The sequence below is a fragment of the Cyanistes caeruleus genome, chromosome Z, assembly GCF_971803275.1.
Source record: "Cyanistes caeruleus chromosome Z, bCyaCae1.hap1.1, whole genome shotgun sequence".
Classification (NCBI taxonomy): Eukaryota; Metazoa; Chordata; class Aves; order Passeriformes; family Paridae; genus Cyanistes; species Cyanistes caeruleus.
Window position 1 is genome coordinate 26,048,143 of NC_141732.1, and position 25,601 is coordinate 26,073,743.

Consider the following 25,601-nt stretch of genomic DNA (forward strand, 5'->3'; position numbering starts at 1 on the left):
GCAGGTATGATGAAAGACTCATTTCTTACAGCCTAATATCTGACATCTGGGACAACTCTTTACTCTTACTAGGTTGATCACTGTTGGTATTCCGTAGCATCCCAAATTTTGGAAGAATTTCAATAATTATTTTTTTTTAAATTCCTGCTTTTTTATATTTTAAAAACATATTAAACATACATATATATATATATATTCTTATACTTTTATTGAACTCTTTTCTTTCAGTTAACCATATGCCATGCCTAACCATTCAGTTAAGTAGTTTTAAAAACATTACTTTGGAGTACTTTATTTTTGCTGGAACCTGAACCTTCTTCTTCCTGAACCTTTATCTGTCTTGGCTTGTAACTCCTGCTTAGGAGATTGATGTTGGACTTAACCAGAAAAAATGGAAGTCTAAAACCACTAGCAGCAGTTTATTTATAAAATATGCATTAAGAATACACATGTTCCTTGGTTCCTGGAAGAAATATAATGGCTTGCCTGACCTTAGCCAAGAAGTTATTACAGGTGAACCACTTGATCTTAAGCTCTGTGAAGCTGTGTAACAGTGCATCTGATTTGTAATGTAACAGAGGTTCAATTATTTCTTCTCAATAGAAAAATTCTATTTATCTTTCTCATTCAGACAATTAACATACCCACTCACTTAAATAAAATCAGCAATACTGATTCTTCATTGCAAATATTGAAACCCATGTGAAAAAGAATCACAGTTAACAGTGTGATTAGAATATTACTTAATCAGTTTTATCTGGCATGGCCATGAAACATCAACACATGATTTTGTTCTAATTGCATTGCTACATACTTTATTGTAATAAATGTCAAGTGAAATTATTACTGTTATCTTACACCAAAGCATACAGACACATGCTTTGTGCCCTGAAGGACTTACACGTGAGACAGAAAAATGTGTAGGTAAAGAACAACAAAGATTGATAAAAGGGCTAGCTAGTCAGGGATAGAGCAAGGAACAAAAGCTTCTTTATCTGCCCAAAGTGATAACTGTTGGTCAGTATTGCTTGTTGATGCTTTGATGTTGAGAAGATTACTTCATCTTCACCACGTTGCAGGCTGACACTCAGAGTAAGGTACAGTCATTTTTATATAAGCATGTATCTTTTAGATTCTCATGGGAGTTTCCTTTTTCTCTGGTGTGAGCAGAAAAACAAATGCACCATCCATATGTCCAGACAGATTAAAAAAATATCACAGTCAATAGTAGCTAAAAAATCAGCTCATCCTACTGAATAGAAAATAAAACACTGCACTAGACGTTTATAATTCATATACATGATATATGTTACACATTATGCTTTACACTACATGGTATACTCACAGTAGGGTAAATTAAAAAAAAAATTGATATATGATCAGTATCATAAATCCCTTCTCAATTGCAATCATGGGTGTATGGTATAAGAATTTGCTTTGCATTGTTACCAAAGGTATAATAAACCCTTGATAAAATTGCTAATTGCTCAGTAATGATCTGACCACAGCAAAAAGGCAATGGATCTGCAGGTTCACCTTCATTCTTACAAGAATATTTGTCCAGAAATTATAAAGTGTAATGTAAGACATTCCTTTCTCAAGAAAAAACATAGCAGTGGAATCATCAATTAAACTTAGGGTTTCAAATCACTGTTTTAATATATATTTAGAAGAAATCTCTCTTTGGGTATAACACAAAGTAAGTCAGCATTAACAGGTATTTTTACAGTTATGGAGCCAGTGCTGTGAATACTGCAGTATAATTAATTAAATACATAGCATTTCAGATTGATGTCACTTAAAAATGTTGCTTCCATTTTCACTTTTGCTTCAGTAATTCACCTGGACATAAAACTAAAGATACCTTGAAATTTAAAGATACATTTACATTTAATTTGATATTGCAATTTCCATTTTGCTGTTATGTAATGACAAAACATTTTTTAAAAATGAAACCAGAAGCCATTTCCATTTTAATGAATTTCTATTTGCAATTCCTAAAGCAGCATGTGAAAGTAAAGGCCTGTGAAAAATCAGCCTCACTTAAACTCTAGACAGAAGTTGGAAAGAGGATACAGAGTAAGTTTTGCTTGCTCAAGAAGGGGAGGAAAAAAATCAGTTCTCTAAATTCCATATGTTAAACAAAAATTGGTTTAAAATCAATGTATTGAATATATTATGATAATACAGAAATTTTTCAAGGGATACTTGAATAATTTTCAATGGATTCTTGAATACTGACTGAAGAAGGATTACCTATTTGAGACAGCTCCATGGAGATTTTTGTGGAGACACCTCCCTAAGCATGGGCTCAGTGAGTGGTGGTGACAATCTCTCCATGGAGGGACCGAACAGGGGTATTTTCCAGTCTGGCATTCACAACACTGTTGGCCAAAGCCCCATGCCTTCAGAGTGAAAGCTCTTATTTTGTTTTCTGAAATGAAGAAAAAGGTTGAAGTAAACAGAAAGTCTTTTGAAGGGACTGGCCAAGATCAGTAGGTTACTTCAAATCCCTCGAGATTAACACAAAATTTGTTGCATCCACCCCACTGTTACTACGCCTCCTAAACAGCCCTATGAAGCAGCAAAATGTGGACTGTATAAAAATATATTCTTTAGAGACATTAAAGAACATGAAGAAGCTTTAAGTTGGTATGAACTAGTGTTATTGAAAATATGTATTATTTCTGCTATTAAGAAATTTTGCATTGTACCTCAGGTTAGTTATTATTTTAAAGTTATTTATTATAACTCAGAAGTCTGTAAGTCAGAATAAAGGTCTTTTTCCACAGTGACACATTTTCTTTCTACATTTACTAAACACGAAACTAGTTTCCACTCATTTTTATATGGTATCATTAAACATAAACAGGATTTGGCAAGATTCCTCACCAAATGGTTTCAGCTGGTGTTTCAAATTAATATAACCATGGTGTTTACATCTCTATTGGTGTATTAGTATTTCTAGTGACTGGACAGGCCCATTCCATATTCCCTATGTAAGCAGCTCCCAGTGAAGCCACAAAAACTCTTTCTTTCTAACAGCAGCGGGAGAGAACCAAGTGCCAGAACAAACACAGAAGTAAAATCCACATATTTAATCTGTTACTTGAGTACAGTAGCACTGGAGGAGAAAATGGGAAACTTTATGGTCAGGAGTGCTACATGAAGCTTTGAAAACTTTCTACTTTTTTCAAGTGTGACACAACAGGAAATCCAAATTCTACCTAGTTCTATGTCATTCAATAATAAAACCACAGCTTTTCTAGAAGCAGTCATTGCAGTGCTGACAGCAGAATAACACCAAGTGTGCAGACGCTGACACTAGAAAAAACCCAAAGCTGAATGATATTAATGAGCCCTACAGGATGCTCCAGTCACACTGCAAGTAGACCTGAATTGATTGATATTATTAGTCTTCTTCCAGCTGTTTATACACAGGAAAACATTTACTTAGAAAATTCACTAAGCAATATTATAAATGTTCTTGAAAATAATATGCAATTTCTCCTATCTTTATACAGTATATCAAATCTATTAAAATACAACTGAAATCATACTAAAGTGAAGGCTTTAAGGGGACTCTTCTGAACCTTACAAAGGAAGTATCTCTTTTTACAGGAGAAAACTAATTTTATACCCTTTCATATGTGCAGAATTTCAGTCACTGTCATTGTTTTAAAAACACAATATGGCTAGACATACAATGGACATGCTTCAAAGTTCAAAGTTTTACAGTTCTCCTCTTTCCAAATATTGATCATTAATAAATTCTCACATGGGTACACACATTCTTCCACAGAATAGAAAATGTTTTCTAACATCTTTGCCATTTTAACTATTATGTTGCTTTTATATATAAATAACTTACAGAAAGGCAGCAAAGTATTGATGCAGACCGGAGTACTATAACTTGAAACAGGGACAAAGAAAACAAACATATGGAAGAGAAAACAAGTTGAAAATGTGAACCTGATTCAATTCAATGAATCAAAGGGTTATTGTGATATTTATTCTGATATAAAATAACTGTATTAGAGTGCAGGGGCGTCCAAAGAACAGGTCCAGATATTAAAATTAGGCAGAGATTAATATAGTCCTAAATGGAATTTTATCTGCAACTAAAGGAAAATTAAAACCCTGTTTGTGTTCAGAGGAAAGGGTCCCTGGTGCTCAGACAAAAATACTTTTCCCAGATTTTTGTGTCTTAAGCATTCATTTCCCAGTGCGGCAAGCACAATTAATTCCACCTTTAAAACTACATGCAAAATTACTTTTGGTACAACCTGCTTTATGTGACTGACTAGATCTGCGTATTTTAAAAAAATAAAACACTCGTTCAATGATGACACCAGCTGTTATGTGTCCTCCCTGTGCGTGCACACACACACACACACAAACACACAGACACACAAATTACTCAAGATGAAAAGAGTAAATAAGACCTGGTTGGCAAAAATCAGCATGATGATTAGTAATGATATGAAATGTAGCTTCTTATTAAACGCTTACATTCAGAACCTCGTCAGTAAAATGTAAAGGGATCATGTACAGCTGGGAAAACACAGGATTTGTTGGAACTTTTGCTATGTTTTTATTCTCTGCTTACAAAGATTTAATTAAAATGTACAGAAATATTTCTGCTATATCTTAAAGTTATAAGAACTCCTTTAAGTATTTAAGAAACACAAATATCCCAGCTAATAAATCCAACATTTTCAGTTCCCAGTACCATTACCTGAATGAATTTACCAAGCACACCTGGAATCTTGAGAATATGCATGTATTCCATAGGTAAAATGAACTTAAAAGAACAAATTTGGAGTTAGAACACACATTTGCAATTAATTTCATATTTCACTAGTCCAGCTGAAAAATTAATCTGAATTGTAAAAGGTAGACATACTCCTTCCACTGCTCAATCTTCCCTCCTATTTGAAATTATTTAGAACAGTCACTTCCTAAGGCAAATGAGCTCAGATTATGATTTCTTCACAATTTTAGTCAACTGGAAGTGTGCATGCAGTCTTTCCTTCAGAGCAAGTTTCCAGCTAATCACTGGCTGTCATAGACAAATCTTGCATGGGTTCCAGCATTGAATTTCATTACTATGACAAAATTCTCTACTTTGGTTCAGTCTCCGTTTTGATTCAAGAATACAGACGGCAAGTTAACACTGAGTAACACAGCCTACCTTCAAAGTCCATCAGTGAGGGTGAGAGCATAGATCCTTTGAATTATTTTTAAAAAATTAAGATTTATGGAACTCATTCTAAAACCTTCAATACAATCACACAGCCACTGTATTCAGTTTTTGACTCCTCCATACAGGAAAAGAAGTCAACAAACCAGGGTGATCTTAGCAGAAAACCACTGAGGTGGCTGGGGATAAGGCACTTGTCCTGTGAGGAGAGGTAGGAGAACAAGACCTGGTTCAGTCTGGAGAAGGGGCAGCTCCAGGGGTACCTAAAAGCAGCCCCCAATGCACACTTTGTTGGGGAGCTGGAGCTGGGCTCTCCTCAGCAGGGCACAGAGAGAGGGTGGGGACATGAGAAGCAGGGTTTTGCCATAGGAAATGTTTTCCTTAGACTAAATTAATAAAAATTAATTGAAGCACTGGTTTGAACTAATTTTACTTCACAAATATTTTTTGACTTCTATTTTATGAACTGTGAAAATAATTTTCAGAGAATCCTCTAGATCCAGATTTATGAAAGGTTATTGACCATTAGACAATGAAAGTGTCTATATTTAAAATATGCACTTGTACATTTTATCACAAAGAAAGCAAAGCTTTTGTATGTGGAAGTCTAGGGGATATATACAATGACAGAATCCCTGCTTGTTGGATAACTGCAAATATTAGAAGAAAAATAAAACTAAAACATGGCAAAAAAATATTAATAGAATAAAATATTTTCAGTTGGAAGAGATTTACAGTAATCATGTAGTTCAACTGCCTGGTCAATTCAGAGCTGAAAACATTAAAACATGGTTTTAAGGACACTGTCTAAATGCATCTTTGATAGGAACTTGTTAAAAAGCAATTAGGAGGGTAAATTTGGGATGAATTTTAAGACAAATATCAAGAAAACCCTATGGAAGAAAGATCATTTGCGCTGAACAAAGACAGAGTATATATCCACTGAGATCATAAGAAAATTGCTGCTGAATCCAGTTAAGGCAGATTAGTTTTTCTGGATAAGAGATGGCTGGGATCCTTCTGCTTAAGATTTTAAACCCCACACCAGAAAAGAGTGTTCATTGTCAGATTTCTCTAAATGTCTGATGAAGTTTTAAGTTTTGTGCCTGTACCTCCCACATCTGGGAATTTGAAACCAGAAAAAACACACCTACGGTAACTCGTGTTTGGGAGGCAAATGGACTTTTTTAAAGAAAGTTCACGGAAAAATAAGGCAGAGAAAAAAATGACAGATATTTTTCATGGAAACCATTGATATAATAAATGCAAAATAACTTCACAATTTTGTCCTGCAAATTTGATAGAGTTTGCTAGCACTAGCATGACTTTCCAGAAATGTAGCAATATTTATGTCCAAGATTAATAAAAAATACTGATGTCTATAACTTAAAGTCTTTCCCTCCACCCTGACAAGTGTAAGATTCAGACTCCTCTACTAAATAGCCTTTTGTCTGATTCTAATAGCTTGTGCACATACCACAGAAATCTCTCATAATAAAAGACATTGTATTCACTGCATGTGACTGCTGTAGATTCAATCACCAGCCCATTTACAAATGTCTTCTCTGAGCAGCTGTAAAATTAGGTCAGCCGAGCACTTACGACAAGCTACATCAGTCACGCAGAACTTCAGCTGCTTCTCGCCACAAATCTGATTTACTTAGCTTCTTCATGTAGAAGCAGCATTTGATAAATAAGAGGTTTGGTGTTAACGTGGCTTAAAATAGCCAGCCATAATTAATGTCAGCTTGTCATTAAAAATACAGTTACTGATTACTCTTAAAAGTAGTGCTTTTAATACACTTAATCAAGATAAGGCCCATTAAAGGATCTCAGAATTTTCCCTTACTACTTTGGTTCAGCAGCAAACACCGCTAACTAAGATCTTTTTCTTTTCAAGCTATTGAAGTGTTAAGCAACAGACCTCTGGGTTTGATGACTGTGGCTGAAGTAATCAAAATTATAAATACGCACATTATCTGACCATGTTTACAAATGACTGCCGTGGTCCTTTTTAACACTGAGAGGCCACCATGTGTTGCAGTCACTGTTTGTGAATCTGTCTCCCTGATTAGTCTGTGCTCTTTGTAATAACCCTGGTAGCACTGAACATATGTCGTGGGAAAATCCTGTCAAGCAAAAAGCTAAGCTAATCTCATCTATCTTTGTCACTTTTAATACATATGCTTACTTTTTCAGCTTTTTTTTTTTTTTTTTTTAATTTTTTTTTTTGTTTCAGGACAACGGTAGATTTAAAACCTAGTACTTCTTCAAGCATTTTTTACACCTGAATAAAATATTCTTTTGAACCTAAAATAGCATTAATGCAATCATTATAAAGTGACTGGTCTTGTTGCCCAATTTAAATTCAAGGCATAGACCAGGACCGATAATCATTAGCCATACTTAATTAGACAAGGTACATGTAACTGAGACACTGAGCTAGAAAGCAAAATGTGGTTTGCTACACATACCAATATTGTGTGTGCATGTATATATCAAAGCATGTGTTGAAAATTACTACATCATGTCAGAAGAAGTTCAATGTTTGCATCTGAAAACTAGTTGAATTTTTTCTCTCAAAGCTGCAAACCTTAGAGATTTTCATAGAGGCTCCTCTATGCAACCTTCAATGATGCAGTTATTGCAGATATATCTGTAACCTGGAAATCAGATGCAGAGACAGCTAGAATGGAGACTTGTAATAAAATGCTGACACAACTTTGATTTTTCTTGCAAAGGTGCAGCATCTCAGATGTAATTCATATTTTATATGGAAAAATTACCTTTTTTAAGGTCAATAAAATTTTTTACACAGAAAACATTTTTCAGTAGTGCCTTCGTTGAAACATTGTCATAAATAATGCCACATATCTTGACTTTCTAATAACCAAAAAGAACAATTATGCAGTAATGCATCGAATACACAAGTTCATTCATGTGTTACAACCACTGCCATGTTACACTGAATCATCTGGTAGGGTCAACATTCTTCTAAATTAATTACACTCATTTAGCAATAACAATAAGTGTAGTAGCCTACAACGTACTTTGCTCTGCCTGTGCTGCCTGCATGGAAATGTTGCTGTTTCAGATGGCTCTTATGCAATTCATTTCTGAACATACAGCTTACACTTTACTACCCTCTTATTATTCAAGTCATGCTTACAATTCATGAGAGACTGAGCTAAGACCAACAGACCCGTACTCAACACTGATTTTATAATGCAGCTCAAGCCAAATGTCAATAATGAGTGTATAAGGAAAAAAATCTAACATCCTCTGCTCCTCTAGAGCTGCTAAATTCTACAAGCAACTAAATATACAACAGATGTTAAATGTGATTAGAGTGCTTGCTCACTGCTAATGTTTGTCAGTAAAGCGAATCTTATAAAAAGTTAAGATACAAAACAAGTGCAGGGAATTACTCGTCTGTAAATCTCTCTCCCTTCCCCCCAACACCAGAAAAATCACATTTGATAAAGTTCCTGCCTTGTTTTACACTGGAAGTAGGAGGGGATTGAGTAGGAAACTATCACTTAAATTTTTCAAAATTATTACTAAAATAATCAAAATAGGCTTCTTTAATGAGTAGAACTTAAATTGAAAAATCAGACTAGGTCAAGATTTTTCAGAAAACATTCTAAGTATGCTGTCAAACAAACAAAAATATATACTTAGAACCATCTGGACACAATCCTGTGCAATGTGCTCTAGGATGACCCTGCTTGAGCAGGGAGCTTGGACCAGATGACCCACTGTGATTCCTTCCAAAATAATCATTCTGTGACTCTCTGATTCTGTGAAATCCTAATTAGAATTTAAATAAAGTCACTCGAACAGGAATCAACACTTAATTTTTGGTATTGTAAAGGCTGGAATTTGGTGAATGCAGCATTACTCATCAGAGCTCTTCTGAAGATGCTATGCCCTTAGCCTCTCTTGTGCCAGTGTATGCCTCTGACTTTTTGGTGTGAAATTATCTCACATCTTGAGTATGGACTGGGATGCATAGTCTGGATCATACTGGAGATGACTTCCATGCAGTAGTTACCAAAAAGTAAAATCATTCAGTGCTCACAGACTACCCAGGCACAAAGAGTTTATGAAAATACGGGACCTTTATGTAAATAATGCCTGAGTGAAAACTGAATCTGTGTTCATGAAGCCTACTCTCTCTTTTGTCCTGTTTTATACAGATTTGTGCTTATGTATGACAGATTTCAAAAGAACCCCACACTTTTCCAGCCACCTATTCCATTGTATAAAATAGGTTTCACGGCTTTTTGTTTTTCTTCAGATGAAGGTAATTAGTTGGGAATTATTCACAGGTATACTTACGTTATTCTGTTTATCTACTCCACTATGACAAAACCAAAATTCTTCTTCTATGCAGACAAAAACATAAACAGTCCATAAAAAATCCCAAAACCTACGTGCAAATCAAGCAGGAATATTGGAAATTGTACAACGTAATTAAGAGCCATTTTATATTTTCAGTCATATTTTTAGTTTTATTTTTATACATAACGAAACTTAGTAACTGAAGCCCACAGCATTAAAGCACAAGGACAGCATAAAATTAGATTTAAATAACCTTACACAGGGCAGGCTGAGCCAAAAGACACGTTTTGTACATATTTTTGTAAAAAAATAGAATTTGACTCTTACAGTAATTTATTCTTCATTATGGAAAAAGTGTCTGATGAATGTCACATAAAGCAAACCGAATGTTCTTTAGGGGAGGATCCTCAACCTAAATTAACTGCATAGAAAACCATTTCCACAAAGACATTCTTGCTGCCTACCAGCAATTTTAATGGTATATCTCAATCTGATTCCAGACAAACACACGGAAAGGTCTCCCTTGTTTTAGTGATGTGTCAAAAATATTATTTTCAGAAGTACATTTTGTACATCTTTGTAAGTGGATCTCAAAATTTTATTTTAACTTTAATGGCTACAACTAGTGATTAGTACCTGCTTGCCAAGCTCATTTCATAGGTCACTCATACCTAAGAAATCATTCTGGCATTACTGTATGCACAAATCCTCCATTAAATTTTGTAGAGAAAATTAGAACTTTATTTTTGAAAGAAATACAATTAGGATAAAAAATTAATCGTTTCAACTAGGTTATTTCAGAAAAACCTGTGAAACAATTCAGGTTATTCCCTATATTATTTTGTAGTCACACATCATTTTAAACTTCAGCATCACAATTTCTTGTCACTAGCACAAGATTACAGTGATTCTCTGTCCATGTAGGGGCAGGATTATAGTTCTCACAATTGCCCTATTCAGCCATGTATTAAGTAATCCAAAATGCCTTACAAAAATGTAGTCCAATCTACAAATCAAAATATATGATTCTAATGTGAGAACTGTCTTGATGTGTTCAGAGATCATCCACTATTCATGCCTGCTTTCCCCATGGGTATGTCTAAAATGAATGCCAGTTAGAAATGGAATGAAGATTCATTCATTTGTGAACCCATGACTAAAGTACTTTGTAGAAGCACAATTTTAAGTAAGTATGAATCATCAATATTTTTAAAAAGTGCACATTATATATGCCCCATTACCCAATTTAATTACACTTAATTTATTTTATAGATTAACATATTTTTCAGTGTCTCATTCTGTCATAAATTGTGACTTACGGAAGTAAAACAGTACCTCTAAGACCTTTGTACACTGAAACCATTCTTTCCTTCATAAATGCAGTAGCTTCTCTCATCCTCACTGAAAGGTGGTGCTCAGTTTCATTACCAAAGAAGGAAAGGTTGGTAGTGCCTACTTTGGAAAGCCCTTGATACCCCCACTTTCTTAAAAAGCATTTAATTTCAAGATGAATAGTCTACTTCTACTAGATTAAAAGTAACTGTTCAGACTTTTTCATTATTTTTTTAAGCAAGCCTTCCAATGTGACATTACATAAATTGTTCATGTAATCTTTGGAAACCTTGGTTACATACTTAGTCTCAAATCAGTGACAGTTTCTTTATTAAAGATTTTTTTTAAAGAGTAGACTGTGTACTTCTCAGCAAGCCTGTTTACAATTAAACTTTCTAAATAAATAAGAAATGTCTCTCAGTAGATAAGATTCATTTAAGATAAGCTTCATTTTTACTCTAATATCTCGTGACTACATTTAGAAGGATTTTTACTAGGAGAGGAGTTTATGGGAGAAGATATTAGGATATAGTAGCTGCATGCAAAGTGCAGACAAGGAAAGATACATTTTCAGCTTTGCTTTGGGGAAAGAAAATTCATAAAAGAGGAAATACCTTCACTGCTTCAAACTATCATATATTTCCTTTCCCCTGTCCCCATCCCAATGTCTGCTGCATTTTGACTTTAAGAAAACCGTTACAGTTTGGCCCATCATACACATCCTTGTTGAGAGCTGTATCTCACCCAAGCACTGCTTTTCAGGCTGTAAGGGTGTTAAACCCTGATTCATACCAACAATGAGCTTCCTAGAACTTTGATGCTCCAAATCCACAAGGCACCACCTACAGACCAATAATATCTCAGAAGGTGAAGGAAAATACTTTTCCTAACCCACCTTCTCCTAGTTTTCTCCTACCCTCATAGATCAAGTGTATATGATGACCTCCACTCACCTTCATTTCATTCCTTCTCCCTGAACATTATATACAAGTTGAAAACTCACCACGGCATCAAAAGGAAAAGAAAGAATTGGGGTTTCTTTGTTAGACTGGACAGTCAAAATAGATGCTAATAGGAGGACAGAAGACAGTGTGATACTTGTGACACACAGTGCATATAGTTTTGACTCAAATGGCATGTTTCACATTTGACAAAAATTATACTTCTGGATGTTTATCATTTTTTTACAAGGTTTTAAAAGGTTTCACGTGAAGACTTTTAAAATTATCATTAAGTCAAACTGAAGATATTTAATGCAGAATTTAAAATAACTGTCCAACAAATAAAAAACCAAAATGTTCTTATATTCCTATACACATTTTCAAACTGGCAATAGCTGCATCCAGGCAGTAAAGATATTTCATTACTGACAATGGAAACCTTAACACACAGCTGACAATGCAGTAAACACACCTCTTTTCCTTGCCCTCCACTTACATTTAACAACTCAAACATTCCCCCTCTTATACTAGTCCTTTACAACAGGCAGCAAGACAGAATAAATAGTCTCATTTAAACACTTTTATTCCTTTGATTTCAAAGTACCCTTCAAAGTACTTGCCCAACTCACCAACTATATTGAAGTTCAGATCAGTTACTCTGCCTGGGGGTTCAGAAGGAAGTGTTGGCAAGTAAGAAAACACAGTAGGAAATGCCTTCTCTAAAGCATAAACCTTTGAAGTTTCTGATACACCATTGCTATGAGCTGTTCTTATCACATTCCTCTAATAAAGAACTACCTTGCTCTCGACATTTTCCAGACTCCAATGTCTCTGCTATCCAAATAGTTTAACAAGTCATAAGGAGTCTGCTCAGCAAAAATTAATTTGTAGATAGTGATGTTTGTTTTTACATATATATAAGCAATACGCATTTAAAATATATGTTAGTGTTTCTGCTACTCTAGATTCTACTGAAATACAAGGGAAAATTGGATAGTTCATGACACCCTGATGCATACATTAGAGTTACTGTCACCATCACTACAATAAAAAAAATTACTGGTTTGTTGCATGTATCAGTGATTTTTAACTACATTCTGCTTTTTTCCCTTCTTCTCTCAGAGGAAGCTGAGAAGAAAGCTTCTCCTGTTCCTCAGTAAGTTGGATACAATTTGAATTTAAGGTATCTCAAATCTCACCCTGAATAAAGAAACACCAGAAACACCCTGAATAAAGAAAACCAGATTTCCCACAGAATATTTTACCAGGGAAAGATTCTTGTAAAGCGAAGGTCAATGAACATAATGGTCGAAGTCTAACAGAGGAGAAATTTCCACTTCCAATAAGCTTATAAAATTAATTAGACCTTGACTATTTTTTCCTCTGCAGTCTACATAAAAAGAGTATGGATGTTTTCATAGTCTGCTATGGCATCCTAGATAGAAGAATTTCTTTCTTCTCTTTCCCTGCATCAGATGAATCTTCATTAAATAGTGTTTTTTTCTGAACATGTTATTACTTTTTCAGTCATGACAGAAACAGAGGTTGTGCTGTAAAGCTCTATTTTGTGTTTAACAAACCGTATAACCAGACCTGTTATTGTGTGTTTCTCTGTCTTTGAATCTATTCATGTGGAGGCATCCTTGAATTTAAAATTAGAGTAGGAGAGGCATCTTTTATATTTATTAAAGGCTGTCTTTTCCTTTGGCTTTTTTCACATCCTGTTTTAACAGGGTATTAATTCCCAATAGGGAAATCAGCCACACATAGCAGTGATTAGATTGCAAAACATAAGATAAGCCAGAAAACACACTCAAACAATTCAAGCTAAGAGGTGACCCAAGGAAGAAACAGGATTGTAGTTTGATGTGGTTATGTCACAAACAACTGTAGAGGAAAAGCTCAGACGTACCATGCTGTCACAAATCAAATTTCAAAATTGCTACTGTTGTTTGCTATAAGTACTTGTATTCACTAAAAGCTTCCCAGACCATATAAACAACATTCCTGGAAGTTTAGCAGAAACAATGGTTCATTCCCGTGTCCATTTAAAAAAACCAACAAAATACACACTAAGGAGATTGCAGAAATTTTTTTTCCTTGATTTTTAGAGGGAATGAGTGCCTCTCCTGTTAAGACAGGCTGAGAGAACTGGGGCTACTTAAACCTGGAGAAAAGATTCCTGGGAGATGATTTAGCACCTCCTAGTACCTGTAGAGTGCTTACAAGAAATATGGAGGGGGTCTTTTCACAAGGTCATGTAGTGAGAGGATGATTGGTGAGATATAAGGAAGAAATCCTTTCCTGTGAGAATAGTGAGGCTCTGGAACAAGTTGTGCAGAGAAGCTGTGCGTGCCCCATGCCTGGAAGTGTCCAGGTTGGATGGGGCTGTGAGCATTCTGGGCTAGTGAGAGGTCCCCACAGCAGGGCAGGTGACAACCAGGTGATCTTTAAGGTCCCTTCCAACCCAACCTGTTTCTATGATTCAGTGATTTGCAGCCCAAGAGAGAATAAGAAACTCCAGGTTTCTATGCCCATTCTTAAATGTTATTACAAAATTCTTCATCAGCCTGCCTGAAATCCTCGGGAAGAAAACCTATCAGTTTAGCCCTATGGCAATAGAAGCTAGAAAGATTAAGGAAATTTCATTTAATTCTTGTAGCTGAAGAGAGCTATTGAAAGATAGAGTATCCTAAGAGCTTAACTGTAACAGCTTTAGATTGACATCACAACATCATTTTCTCTCACATAACTTTCCCCTTCCTTTAAAAACAGATATAATGTTTTATTAACTGATTTAACTGTAAGTATTGAAAGTATTTCTAACATTTTCCCTTGCTGTTAAGTCAGATTAAGAAATGTGAACTATAGAAAAGCACTAAAATGTGGAAAGAGAACTGTGATGTTTAAATATTGAATAAACTTATATCTCTTACAAAAAGGGAAAAATAAAAAAGACATTGGCTTTCCTTTTGTTTCAGATATCTATCCCATTTAAGTAAAACATAAATAAATAAAAAAATCTTACTGTTACTTCTTGCTTTTGCTGTTTCTGATAAACACCAAAGGAATAATTATGGTCTGTGTTTTTGAAAAACGTGTTTAATTCCGTATCCATTACACATAAAGTTTTCTACAATCACTCTTGGCTGATGGTTGTTGTAATGCAGTTGGGGTGATCTTGCAAGCACACCTATTAACCTCAAACTCCCAACAAAGTCAACAAAACTACACAAACAAGATAATGCATTAAAACATTACCTTTTACAAAGTCAAGTCCAGAGTTAAGAGGCATACTCTAGAAAATAATTGTTCTTGAATGTGTATGCATGCAATTGGCTGTTGTTAGCAGTGATGTTTGTAAAGCGAGCTATTATGGATTGTTTTCCTCTAAATGAAAGTAAGGATAATGCAAAAGTTATCTTCTCAGCAATTCAAAACACTGTTTTCCATCTCTACCTCAATAAAATAAAATGTCCTGTTCATTTAAAATGTCCTGTTCATTAAAAATGTCCTGTTTCATCTAACTGGCAAGCAGTTGTGTTGGGTTTTGTTGGTTACACTTAAACCATGTCCTCAAAAATGCTTCAGGTTTTCTTCCTCCCTCCCACAATTATTTAACCAACTGTATTTACCTTAATTTAATAATGTTTGCATATAGTTTCTTTGCTTGCTTTCAATTCGTAAAGTCTCATACGAAGTCGTCCGAGTCATATTCAGTGGTAGTAATTACAATAGAATTACTTTCTAAAGTACTAAAGGCAGGGAATGAGTTTCCTTGGTGATTTTTTTTTTCCCCCATTTCTCTCTCTTTTTTTTTTTTTTTTTTCTTTCTTGTTAGTGTGATTGTCTGTGTGAAAGAGCAGAAAGCTTTTCTGAAAGCCTCCCAGTTTTTGACCTGTCTTGAATCTGTCTCACTTGGCTACAGATGGCCTATCAAATCCATCAAGTCCTGATTGGAATAGATTACTAAATTGTTGGAGCACTGGGATTAGGCCCATCTGTCTGCAGGAAGCTCTGTAATCATGATGAGAGGTTATTGTTGCCTGGGAGATGAAAGGCAGCAAACCATGCTGCACTAAAGGATCAACCAAGGCTTTCCGTAAAGTAAAGGAGATGGAAAAGCAATCCTATTATGCTGAATCCTGTGAACACCAGCAGGGTGCTGTAAACATTCTTGAAATACTGCTTCAATGGACATACATCTTTTTAGGATGTTCTGTGAGAAAGAGAGGTTTAAATACAAGCCAAATCTTTCCCTTTCATTGTAAGAGGATGTCATCACAGTTTAAGAGAGCTGGAAACTTTGGTTTCCAGGCTGAATGCCTGCTTGATTGCTAGTAGTCTCAAAGTTGAGCAGCTGAACTAGGGGGAAAGTAAAGTCTAGCCCTGTCCTACCCACCAAAGTCAAGCGTAACTAGGCTGTAGAGATATTTGGAAGGTGAATAGACCATATTAATTTCCTAATTTGAAATTTTCTGATTTCTTAAATTGGATCATTGAAAATACCAAAATTATAACTGCAGGTAATGCTGAGAATCTCCTGACCTCATTCTACCACGTTTTTAGAGTTTTCATCATGTTTCAGCTGTTGTCTGAAACAAAATAAAGTTCTTTGAAAGGTTTTCACTGAAAAACTTGAACTGCCTCAAAACTTTTAAGCCATAGAGAAATGAAAGTATCTTTAAAAGTTTGCATGGAACATAAGAAACTCTAGTTCATGTTTCTGCTGTGCCTTCTTCACCAGAAGAAATAAAAATTCAGAAAATTCATGTTCTTGCACTTATCAGAAGGCATTCAGAGCAAGGGCCCATTGCATGATAAAGCCTCTGGAGTGGGTGAGTTTTCAGAGTGGGGTGCCAACAACATTCACTTCCTTCCTCTCCCTTTCTCTCTGCTTCAACAATCCCACCAGGCAAAGACATCTGATGACACTACAACAAAAACTCTTATGTGATTATGATATTTTAATTCTCTCACACATTTAATTTAGAAATTCAGGGGAAAAAAAACATGCTTTTGGGTTTATTTTCACTTTTAGTTTAGTCAAGCTTTTTTTTCTTAATTTAGGGAATACTTTTTCACCAAGAGATAATAGGTATTTTACCATTCTTTTCAGCAGTACCAGGGTTAATCTCTACATAAAAAGTTATTTGATTTGTACTTTGAAATAATAATTTCTATAGACTCAAATATAACTATACAATTCTTTTGGGTAACAGTATATATGTGTGTTATAAAGATTTTGGGGTTTTTTTTTAGGAGATAGTATATGAGATTTTGTGGGTTTTTTTAAAAAATAAAAGCAAAAGAGCTTTATAAATTTACCTTTGAGAGTACTTAAATGAAGACTGATGTTATGCTGCTGCTTGGGACAAATTGCACCCATAAATTCTAATGCTGAATTCTAAGAAAATGTAAAAAGAAAGGAAAAGAAAGGTATGCACTTAACTTGTTCATTAAAATTTTATATATTTCCTCAGACTTCTCACCCAAAATTTGAGCTTAAAATCATATCTGCTATTATTATTATTTTTCTCTTTGCATCACTTAGCTCTTTTTTTGAATGCAGTTAAAATGTCACATTTTTGTTTTTACACATTCATGTTTGATACTTGTAGATTCAAAATATAAAGTATATAAAATCCATGTTCTAAGCTTCTGAATCTTCTCTTAAATTTTAAATCAGAACACCATTTCCCCATTTTGGAGTGAAAGATACACAGAAAGAATAACCAATGAACTGTCACTAATGCTTTAGGCAAGAGTGTATTGAGGTGTTGACATAAGCTGTATAAAAAAGGTACTTTAATTGTGTCTCTTTTATAACATAACCTAAGTAAAAGTTATTTTACTGGTGAAAAAATTTGTGAAAAGAAAATTTTCAAATAGCATGGGCTGCTAAGGAAAATGTCACTAACTTTTGTAAGCCAAGTAGTTTTATTCTTCCCTCTGAAAGTGCCTGTTGTAGTCAGGTTCCCTATCTGGCTGCAGAAAGCATGTAGGATGGTCAGGAGGACCCAGAAAACAAATTATTTGTAAAACCGGGAATTTTCTGAATTAGGAAATTTAGAAATACTGAAAAGCTTCCTTCTTTGAGGAAAAAGGCTCTGTGCTTTGGCAGTAAGAGAATGGGCCAAGAGGAAGGTAGGGGGTATTTCTTGAAACACAGAAAAAGGCTGGGGCAACAGAAAAACTAGAAAGGTCTAGCCCTTAAACATGCCATTCCCTCAAGTTCTCCAAATGATTGCTCTCCAAGCTTCCAAACACAAATTACTGCTGCTAAAATTCAAATCTGTGAGTAATACTTTTCCTTCTTCACTAAGAGTACAGGAATAATATGTATTGTCTGCACTGACGACAGTAAAAACTTGTATGTGTTTATATGCAATATAAACTGGGACATAAATATTAGAGTTCTAACAGTAACCTCGGGGCTGGGTCCCAAATCCACTGTCTCCAGCCTATCCTCACATCCTACTGCTACAGTCCACCTTCTCACAGGCTCCCTGTCAGCCCTGTGAAGAGAGCTGTGCTCCTCAGTCACTTCTGTGCTACTGTGTTCTGTGGTGCTTAAAATTACAGGTGAGCAAGAATTCCAGCCCTTTCTGACTCATTGAAATCCCACATGAAAGGCACAGAGACAATGCACCAACAGGCTGGACAGTGCACAGACCTAGAGCAAGCTGAGCTTCTCCTTAACTAACTGGGCTACAGGATGGTCAAACACACACTCTGGCACTCCAGGTTCTTGTGGCACCCTATGAAAGCTGCACAGGTACTTACAGAACCCCCTTACCAAACTTACAGATGATATTTTATAAATATACTCCTATTATCTGGTTTAAGTGGATTTTCTCTTACTGGTATGTCTGTTCTAGCACACCTGTCCAGTGTCCTTGGAAAAAGCCAACCAAGATAAGGAAATGAATTTTATATATTTTAATTTCTAGTTGGTAATATGACAATGGATGTGGCTTTACTTCCAGATTTCAAATTGTAAAATTTTAAAACTGATAGTCAAAACTGTGAACATGTAGTCCTTCTGCATTGTGAAAGATTTCTACCTTATAATACATGGATATATGTCATGGCATTATTTTTCCTACTTCTTTCAGTTAAAAAAATTTACACATAATTTCCTAATATTATATAGTCAATACACTATAAAACTACCCTATAAATAGTATTCTGCAAGTCTTTGTGATAAGAAGAAAAATGGAAGCTAAATGCCACATCCTATATGTTTTGCAGACTTCCTTAAATAATTCTTTAATGTCTGTGAAAAATCAAATAATGGTATATCCTTTTCTCCTACGCCTACTTCTCTCACAATATAATAATGGGTATTGTACTTTATCCACTATGTGTACCTTTCATTTTGGTTAGATCTTTTAATTCTCCACTTTTTACAAAAAATTGCATAACCATACTGTAGTAGGTTAGCATTGATTGACAAGTACATATAATTGTGTCTTCAGTAGTGGAGTATGTTTTACAGTTGCAGAAAATGCACAACCTTGAAAATAAAGAAGTGGTGCCCTTTCTCTGGGATAAAAGGATTGTATCAAATTGGTTCGTTTCCTCAGCAGAATGAAATAAAAGGCTTCCGTTAACAAAGAACACCTCCCAAAAGGCTGCTGGAGGAAGTCTCTTTAAGTAGATAACACTGCACCAATTAGAAAATCAAATGAGGCAAAAGCAAAATTTTAGGGAATGTTCCCCTTTTACCCTCATTCTATATTCAATCATGTATGGAAAAGATAAAACAGAAGACTGAAATAACTATGCATTTTTTTCCCAGTATTTAGAAAAATTAAGATTTTTGTGAAACTAATAAATTGGTGAACAGGAAAGACATGTTGGATCCTCCTAATTAAATATTCTGCACCTCAGCCTCTGTCAATTCAGTTCCAATTGCTTTCACAGACAAACATTTAAAGGTAATCCCGATTCTCTTACTCTGGATTAGTGGCAATTCTGTTTTATTCGAATGCCTTTCGGCTGGTGAGGAGTCATCAAGAGAAGAAAGAGATTCAAAGGCACGATGCAACTTCAGGTTTCCCTGGCAGGGGAGGAGCTGTGGTTTAAACACTTTGTTCAGCACTGACACAGACCTGTGCAATAGTGGGCTGCTCTTTCTGTTACGTGCTGGGCATTACTGGCAGGCAGAGACGTTCCGGCTCGGAGTGCAAATGTGCGAGGGCAACCAGCCATCGTGCACTGAGTACACCCAGCCTAATCAGGAGTAACAGAATAGATCACACCCTCCAAGGGTTACACTCATGGACTCTGCAAGAAAAAGCACCTGGGAATGTGGAGCTAAGCACATTCCCTCTCTCCATACAGGCAAGGGAACAACTCTTATTACCCACTAGTACTGGGACCTTCTACTGCTTCTCTCAGTCACTTATAAAGCTCCTCAGCCTCCCCTCCCTTTGGAAACTTACATTACTGAGAAGAAGAATTTTTCCTTAGGTGTTGGGAATTGCTGCACCCTTTTACCTAAGAGAAAGTTTAAACCCAACAGTAAGATTAAGGGCAAAAATTACAGAAATAATATTTGTGGGAATAGAGTTATGGTTACATATGAGATATATCTGGTTTTGTTCTAAATTTAATATTTGACCTGAGACACATCACAAATCTCTAGATATGGGTGTTTTCAGAACTTTGAGGCAGAGCAAACACTGTGCCAGGTGTAGAACTTCTGGGGCTGAGCCTGCTGCCTGTGCAATAGGAATTTATCACATGTCCCACCATCCTCCCTCTCTGTCTGCGCCTGAGCTCTCCTTCGCAGATATCAGCGCTCCCCCAGAGCACCTCTAACACAAGAAAACCATGTGCTGACCTAGGGGGCCCTCCGTGGTGTACATTGTCCTTGTGGTACATTGTCTCCACAGGAATGAATCTCTGTGGACAAACTGAATCAGCATCCATATGGACATGGACACATGGAAGATGGACATATGGACAAACTGACACAACCGATGGACCAGCAACTAAAATGGAATCGTTTCCTTACAAAGAATTCCCATTACATACTTTTATTTTAATGTTAATTTTTAAGTGAGTGTTTTCCTCAAATAACCTAATTATTTTATTATAACTTAAATTAAATATATGGGTAGTTCTTTGAAATGGTTAAAAAGTTGTTTAACCTTTCAGCTTTTCTACAGTCATCAACATATCAGGTGAGAGAAAACTACATGCATAGACTATGTGGTATGTTTTCAGCCACAATGGTTGAGAAGAAAAAAGTTTTTAACATGTAATGAAACAAATATGGAGTAAAAACTGATTTACTAGCATGCTTGGGGGAAAAAAAAAAGGCCATAAAACAAGCCACCAACTACTGTTTTTCTAACCATATTTACACTGGACTAATTCATATTAACTTATCTGTATCCAGTGTTTCAAAATGCATTACACTTTGATTTATTAAAACACTCAGTATATAAAAAAATGTGTACATTGTTCAATTTATTCAATTGATGGCTCAATTGATTAGTAAAAGTGTATTTATTAATATTTAAAAAGTTATATTTCTTACGCAAGGTTCCTCTCTAACAGGTTTACCCAAGCTGAACAAATGTGGTTTTAATAATCCACAGGTCCATATGCATTTAACACAATAACTGTCTTAACACATTTAATTTAAATGTCAAATTTAGTCTCATTTTAAAATGCTGCCTTCCAAACAATACATCCTGACCGTCAAAATGTTCGTAATGTGATGATTTATTCTTCCAAACATTCATTGGGAAAACAGATGTAAAGGAAAATAGATAAGTCCTTGAGAAGCTAAATCACTGTTTACATACCAGGAGCTTTATTGCATATGAGGCTTATTGTAATCATGTCAGCAGCACTTTTTTTAGACATTAAAAAAAAAATAAATATAATCTTATTTGAATCATGATCAAAAAAATCAATCAATTCAGTTCCTACACCCACTCCTATGATTTTAACAATACAATTTTAATCTTACGACTCAATAGTGAAATTAAGGCATACTTTTAGTGGCATCTTGGAAAACAAAAATGGGGGGTAATTTTTTTCTCTGAAGTTTGGATTGTTACAATCCCGCTTTTTGCATCTATCTTGGTTTCTGCAAGAGACCATTTAAGCTTGCATTCTCAAGTCTGTCTAATCATTGCAATTAAAAGTTGGAATAAGTTATGAGCAATAAAAAAGTAAATAATATCCAGTCTGAAAGTAGAACTAATTATAAAGCTGTTGCTTGATTAAGGTGTTTATACTGAAAAGTATTAAAGGGATTAGTCTAAAGCTTTATATACTGCAGCACAGAATTAATATGCAGGATTTAGATACTCAAATTAATTCAGGTGCACCAAACAATTATATGGAAAAGGAATACTCGACCCAGCTAATGGCCACACTAGTCAACCAAGCTAATTTATATTCATGTACTTATTGACCTCGCTGCACACTCACAAAAGGACAGTTCTAATGCTAATGTGTGCTTCCAAGGCTGTCTCCATCCACTGAAGCTAATCATAGACAACTTCAGTGAGAAGACAACAATGCATCCCCACAGTTATAATTTCTCTCCAATGAAATGTTTCCTGAAGGACAGATGTGACTCTCCTAGGTCTCTATGTACACAGAGGTCTAAATTATGATCTTGGATGCAACGATGCCAGTGGGAGAAACCTGAGAACAGGCATTTGAAAGGAGGACCCAAAACAGAGCATGCACACATAATAAAAATCAAACAAGCTACAAAACCACACACACAAAAGCAAACACACACAAAAAAACCCAAACAAGCAAACAAATAAACAAAATCCACAAAAATCCAAAGAGGCAAACAAAATGAACAAAAAAAAAAATCCCAAATCAAAACAAACCGAACCAACCAATCAAATAAAAAAACAAAGAAACCAAAAAAAACCACAACCAAAAAACAGCATGCCTAACAAGGAAAAATCCCCCAAACCTAAACCCAAGATACACTGGACAGTGCAGGCAACAATGTATGGAGTGCTGTGAACAGGAGGAAAAAGAGAAGAAGCTGTATGAAATATATCTCTGGTATGCAACTCCTATCTACACACAGAAAATTAAAGCATTAAAATAAAATTATATATGGTACAAGGATACACTTAGTAACATAGCCTTTTCAAAAGCTGGGTCATAAACGGGATCAGGCTGCTTTAATAACAATCATCAGATGGATGTGTGACCTTGTGGAAAGATGTTTGCTGAACCCATAAGCAAACAAAGAACAAGAGTTGATTTCAGGAAGAACTACAAAGCCTGTTTACAAGATTCAGATCTTCAGCTATCACAAATAAGCTTTATTAAGCAAACAGAAAAACAAACAAAACCATTTAAGACTGGGTTTATATAACCATCAGAAGCCAAAGACAGCACTGGAAGAGATTAAAAATCCTACATCCATTTTGCAGCTAAGACCTAAGATAATGAAGAACACTTTTAGGGTACAGAAGCAATAAACTGCAGACAAAACTATTGATTTTAATTGGAGGGGTCAGTTAGAGATGATCCTAGTGCTGTGTAGGGACAATGCTGGCATGCTCTAGTGAGAAGAGACCAAAAGAAGCCCTCCATTGATTCTCTCAGAACCTGAACCTATCCAGAGCAACCAGACTAAACAAGAGTGTCACCCCAAAGCTCAGAAAGTAAGGAACACCAGAGTAGTGAGAGTGAAAAAATAAACCCTTCATCCTGAACTGCCTAGCATTGACTATGTTCCCTCTTTACTTCATGTCTGACGGCTTAGCAATGGCAAAAGAAACAAGCATCCACAGGCCTCAAATTCTCTTGACTGATAAGCAGCTTGGGTTCTTTTAATGACACTGACACTGTACTTAACCATCTTATGGCTCTGCAATAAAATTTTGCAATTTTCAACAGCACAAAAATAATTAAGTTTCAGTATTCTTCATTCTGCTCGGTGATGAAAAATGCCCGGCTAGTACCTCGCTGCTTGAAAGCTTTGGGTCTTCAGGTCCAACATTTCTGATGTCAAATCATGACACAATTGAGCCCTTATTGCTCTAGTATGGACTCTTTTGAGAGCTCTCTTACCCCTGGAAAGCATCCTCAAGCTTGCTCTCTAGATGGTTCCCCCTTCTGTAATTCTTCTTAAAAAAAAGGAGACATTATGAAAAAAGCAGGTGTTAAACCACTTATATTAAAGTTGTGAGAAAAAACCTCACTTTTTAGTTCACTTGTGTAGTAGTGAATTTTTTTGCTTTTTGCAGTTTTGTTTTCTCTTATGCTTGTTGTGCTCTTTAGGATTCTTAGTTACCACCAAAGTGTAGTCCAAACACTTTAGATTAAGATATTCTTTGCTCAGCAAATCCAACTTGTTTTCCTTATGGTAGTCCTCTGGATCTCTCTCTGTCCTGCCCCACACTGAGTCACCAATTTTTAATTTTTTTTTTTCATTTTATCAGCAGCTTGGCTCCTTAATCTCTGCAAGATTTGGCTTCCCCATCTCTCATCAGCAATGCCTTGAATTCCTTGAAAATATGTATTAACATTATATAGTTCTCATAGTAATGCTCCCAGTCCTCTGAAGTACTGTGCTGCATTCAGCTTCATCTATTTAATTCAAAACTGCTGAATATATTAAATTCTGCATAGAGCAGAATAAGGCAAATGCTAAAGGTGGCAGCCTTCAGATTATCTTCCATTTACTGACTCATACTGCTAGCAGATATAGGACAAGCACTGTATGAAATTCCCTTTGGGAGAATTCTTTCAATTGCCTTTTACGTTTCCAGAGAGTATGAGCTCTGACAGAGCTTTTAATTGTTCTACTCTTCTGCCTGGGGTACTTCTTAAAATTACTTTTCATTCCTGATACCATGCAACTCAAAAAAAACTTTTTCTTGTTTACACATTCAAAGACAGGTGCTAAAAGGAAAGGTCACGGAAGACAGCTACCAAAGACACACAGCTATCTCTTGCCTAGACTGAAAGTTGAAGAGAATTTGTTTCTGGCTACAGTGCTCATGGTAGCAAACACACATCTTGTCACTCCAGCAAGTCTCATAGAAAGAAAGGTAGAGAGAGCTGGATATTCTTACACTGGAGAAGTCTATATAATCACAGTCTTCAACTACCTGCAGGGGAATCTACAGAAGACAGAGCCAGGGTCTTCTTTTCCATGCACAGAAAAATGATCAGAGGCAGGGTGTCAATCTGCAACAGCAGAAGTATCAAACCAACTAAAAAAAAATAAAGTGGGTTTTTCTCCCATGTCAGAGAATAAACACCGAAACAGCTGTTTGGAGAAAGCATAGAGATATATAAACTCATCTGGACATAGCCCTGATCAGTCTGGTCTATCCTTGAAGCAGGATTTTGCATCAGTAGATCTCCAGAGACAATTTTAAAATTAAATTATCCTGAAATAAGCTAATAGTTGTACTTTTTCCAGATCCAAGGTCTTCTATGATGAGATCATTATGTAAGTATAAAGGTATTAGGAAGGACCTCAAAAGTCATCTAGTCTCCTTTTCCACCAAAGTCCAGAACCTGTTATAAGTTTTAGTTTTAGATATTTGTCATATCTATTCCTAAATGTAAAAAAGGGAAATACATCCCCATATTCATGTTGTACTCTGTCCATAGATTTACACAACCACTCCAGCTACAGCCCTTTGCTGGTTTTATGATTACCTTTCTTTTCCTGAAACGTGATCCATATCCCTTGTCTGCAATCTATCATTGTACTGTCTTACTAGAAAGGCAGAATCAGTATTTTGAGGAAGGAAACTCTC

The 25,601-nt window shown here is 35.6% G+C and overlaps 1 protein-coding gene across 2 annotated transcripts in view; it reads right to left on the reverse strand.

The window, feature by feature from the left end:
• LOC147648236 (uncharacterized) overlaps positions 1 to 25,601 on the reverse strand; it is a 127,490-nt gene that overhangs the window by 60,058 nt on the left and 41,831 nt on the right. The gene's annotated exons all lie outside the window — the stretch shown is intronic.